General features: G+C 34.0%; 1 long non-coding RNA gene across 1 annotated transcript in view; it reads left to right on the forward strand.

Annotated features, from left to right (window-relative positions):
• The window catches only part of LOC137647305 (uncharacterized), a 1,968-nt gene extending 92 nt beyond the window's left edge, over positions 1 to 1,876 (forward strand). Inside the window, exons 1-2 of the long non-coding RNA XR_011045577.1 lie at positions 1 to 461; positions 1,384 to 1,876. The exon at positions 1 to 461 is cut by the window's left edge and continues 92 nt beyond it. This is a non-coding gene — a long non-coding RNA (uncharacterized lncRNA). The remainder of the gene's footprint in view (positions 462 to 1,383) is intronic.
• Positions 1,877 to 4,804: the final 2,928 nt, after the last annotated feature.

Genomic DNA, 4,804 nt, shown 5'->3' on the forward strand with positions numbered 1-4,804 from the left:
GTAATAGGACATACCTTACACACACACATACACACACAAACACAAACAAGCATAATGACACGCACATGCACAATTAATGTCTTTGACGTAGATTATCATATCCACACACTAACATATGTACAAACTCGCATATCCCCCCAAAATGGAGAAATAGACACAAACATACTTGAACAAATATGTAACATAAACATAAGCCCCTGTGTGTACACATTCCCAAAGCACTCAAGCACACACAAACGTAAGCATAAGCGCATAAACGTTCATTAACACAAACAGTAAATAAAACACGTTAAAGTGCACAAACACACATAAGCACACGTGCACACACCTGCAACCGAAACGAAGAAATACTGGATTACATATCAGTTACTGGGATCAAGCAACTGTGAAGAACTAGGAACTTTTCAAATGACCTCGGTGACACACCACAGTGACCTCTCGTTATCAAGTGCTGAACCTGAGTGAGTACCTCTTTACGTCCTGCAATTCGCAGCTATTTGATAGGAAGTCATTCTTGAAATGTGCTTGAGGAAGGTCATCTAATATCATCTATTATCACTAACATAATTGATTTTATTATCCGATCAATTCACCAAACCAATCTAGAAATGAAGGCTATGATAAATACTTTTGCTTACATTTTCCTTGTGAATATGGTTGAATATTAACGTGACCTTTTGTTTATTAGATACGGCAACAACTGTCAAAGCAAAATGAATGTACACTTATACCAACATATACTGTATAGTGTATATAAATGTAAATATTTATCTGCTAAGTTAAAAGTTATTTCAAGATGTCACTTGATATGCTTGTGCTCTATTCAAGGGATTATATTTATCATTTCTAATAGTTATTATAAACTTGAATACCATAACAAGAAATATGAAGAGAAATTTTGTCTATACAGCTATTAATTCATTAATCAAAATAACTTTATACTTAGATATATACATATATATGTATATATAGACATGTACAAAGTTATATATGCATACACACACGCACACATGTATATATATATATATATATATATATATATATATATATATATATAGATATATATATATATATACATATATATATATATATATATATATCTATATATATACATAAAATATAGGTATATATATGTATATGTATATGTGTATGTATGTATATAAATTTCTCAACATCACATATCTATAGGTGAATGCAAATGTCTCTGGTACAGCCACTTACTTGATGATCGATTAAACAATATTGAGTCATCCTTGTCTTAAATCTTCATCCTCGACATCAAAAATTAGTTAGTCAGTAATTTCCTTAAGAAATACATCTGAAAACTTTCTACTGTTATGATAAATTGCCATTTTATTAAGCATAACTTTTCTATCTTTTCAGAATCTCATCGCACGTCCTCCTGGCTGTCTTCCTTTCTGTGTGTTTGACTCTAGTTAAGACGTTTTAAAAGTGAAAGATTTTCTACATTTAGCTTTTTTGGATAAAGATGTCACTGTAGGTAATCCTCACGCCCCTAGGCATACTTAGGGTGTTTCTGTGAGGTCTACACATGCCACTGAAAGGTCACCATCCCATGAGTGTCACCTGGTCTACACTCCACCAGCCAGTCAGTCTTGTCAAGGCAGTTATGAGACGATACACCTGGGATAATCAGAAGTATGGAATTCTAAGTAAGCTGAATATGACCAGTCCTTGGTTTGTGACATTAAGTGTTTCCTTTGATGTGGAATTCGCACATACTAGTCTTGACAGTGAGCCTAGAGGGATATAACAAAACGAAACGCGGAAGCCTTCGATTCTACGCGGCCTTGAAAGGGTGTTTGTGGAAATGCCAGTTTCTACTGATTAAAAGTGAAATTTCTAAAATAAAACCGAGCCAACAAATTGAATGTATATAGAAACAAGGCAACGAGTAACGACGTCTGGGTCTGGCACTCACGCGTAGCTGGTGGACCCCCTGAGGGGCATCTGAACCACGTGTTGTTGGCACTGTCATCTGAAATCCCATGACGATTTGCCAAGTGCTGTGTATGGTGGTGCCAAAGGTTCGTTACGAGAGTGCTGCTGTCAGAGAATGACATCAAAATTATTCTTGTCAGACACGATTTTCTTTGGAGTGTTTGTTGTTTAGTGTTGACGTTCGTTTGACAGAATGTTCAAGAAAAAGAATAAGAAAAAAATATTTTCTGACCTTACCTAATACGAGATAAATTCTTGAATTTCGCTATCTCATGATATATATGTATTATATATATATATATATATATATATATATATATATATATATATATATATATATATATATATATATGTATCAAAATAACCGAAAATGATTTACAATTCAATAGTTCTATTCAAGGCAACGACTTGTGACATCCGCTAAACCGAAGATATAGCAAAAAGGAAGCTTCGTAATGATTCAACGATCGTTGACTAATTACATATTTATCTTCTCTAATTGATTTTTCTCTCAAGTAATTATTCGGGATGTTCAACAGTGTTTAAATTAATGTGTGTGTAGTTACTGCGCTTTAGTTGTTGATATTTATTTCTTATAAAGATCTATTCTAAGAAACCTATATTAGTTTCTGAGAAGAGGTTGAAAAAAGTCAAGAAATGTTCTTCCTACTTACTGCAGACAGTGGAATGTTTCTCTAACTATATTTTGCTTTCTTTTCCTTTTATGAGTCCAAGATGGACGGCACTGGCAAGGACTCTTTTATGATGACCCCTCGCCACTGCTCTCCTCGGTTTCACCCCTGAGCCTGTGACTGGTTTGCAAAATTGTAAAGTGCATATCCTGCATGAAAAGTGTCACCGGGATACCGCAATGCAAGTCTTTTTTAACAAAACCTCGAAAATCCAATATGACGGACTCCATCGGGAAACTGTAATCTGTCCCGGAAAAAAAAGCTGTTCTTCGCTGACCCCTCTCATGCAGTCTGAAAAATAGTTGCATTGTTGCAATTATGCAGTCCACATTTCTACCCTGGATGCCTCCAGAAAGTTCGGAAACTTATAAATGCTGCCATTCGACCGGTCTGGTGGATCATCCAGGACGCTGCTGTTTGTACATCCGGGTATTAAAGCGTGGACCCAGAGCCTCTCTCGCTATTGGTTTCTTCAAGTGCCACCCGAACCAATAGGAGGCGTCTCTCGATCCGCCGCCCCCGTATATGGTGAACCATAAAAGGAAAGAATGCGAATTGTGTTTTTTCGGAATGTTAGATTTTAAACAGCATAAAATATTGAGAAAAATCTACCTTGAATTTTCTTCCTGGTTAGCATTTTGGTTGATGAAATATGTGATATAGTTTTTAAAAATAAACAAAGTTATCAACAGTAATACAAAAAAAAAAAAAAAATAAAGCACAAAGTACTTGAAAGTTCAGGTAAATCTCTTCTACTATCTTCTCTTCTATTTTATTTCTTATTTTTCTCTTTCCTTCCCTTATAACTAAACCTGTTTTCCTTCCTCTCCATTAACTGAAACTTACTGTTACTACTGTAAATCACAAGATAATGATGACTAATATTTCACCAATTACGAGAAATCCTTATTTCACTCGAAACCTTTGGTAAAAGCCTAGAGGAATATCTCATGAGTGGTTTGATACATGTGCTTTGCGAAACGTTATTCGCTAACAAATTTGTTTTTATTTTCATTCTTGGGTTTCCCCTATCTTATATTCCTATAAGCTCTCTCTCTCTCTCTCTCTCTCTCTCTCTCTCTCTCTCTCTCTCTCTCTCTCTCTCTCTCTCTCTCTCTCTCTCTCTCTCTCTCTCTCTCTCTCTCTCTCTCTCTTTTTATGAACAACGTCTATTTTCTATAAACAAAACGTATAAACACAAAAGTTGCAGAAAAGAGATGAAAATAGATAGAAAGGGCAATAATTTCTTCGGGAAATTATTTATCACCATTCAGTACTCTATGTGTCCTTTAATAAATAAATATATTAAAGATTTAACGTTAATACGCATTGATAAACCTTAGTTAGTCTCATTCCTCCTTATTTCTGAGATACGTATGTTAGATAGCCCCTTTTTTTAAATATGATGATTGATTGTGATTTGATTGATAAAACGAAAGGAATAAACCGATGCTTTAATATTACAACGATTAATTATATTGTATTATTAGAAGAATTTTTTATCACAAAAACATGCAAAAAGTACTTATAGGTAATGATATATAAAAACAACAGCACTCAACAATCGAGGGAGGATCACGGCGTTGTATGTTTATCAAGTTACAAGAGTATACTTGAACAAACACCATACATGGAAGGATATAACGTAATTTTACAAGATGTAGATAATAGAATAGCTTCTTAATCTTAAAAGCACTCGCACTTTTTAGATACGTTTATCGATACAATTCATTTCCCGGGATACAACCAATGGTAATACTACAATCAAGACCTTGGAATACTGTTTCAGACTTCCAGCTTTAGAGTCAGTTCTTGATATCAACATAATTTCAGTCTTGGTCCGCAGGAATAATACAAAAAGGCCTTCTCTAAGTGAAAACTGGAATTATTAAAGAAAAACGAAAACTTCCAAAATATCTAAAGTTGTAGATAAATGGTTTAAAGTTTTAAAGACCCGTAGCGAGCAGAAGCAATGGACAGATCATTGTACGAAACTGAAAATACTATACGTATGATCACAACTCATTATTATTATTATATTATTACTATTATTATTATTATTATTATTATTATTATTATTATTATTATTATCATTATTATTATTGCTAAGCTACAACCCTAGTTGGAAAAGCAGGATGCTATAAGCCCAC

Source organism: Palaemon carinicauda, chromosome 9 (assembly GCF_036898095.1).
Source record: "Palaemon carinicauda isolate YSFRI2023 chromosome 9, ASM3689809v2, whole genome shotgun sequence".
Lineage (NCBI taxonomy): Eukaryota > Metazoa > Arthropoda > Malacostraca > Decapoda > Palaemonidae > Palaemon > Palaemon carinicauda.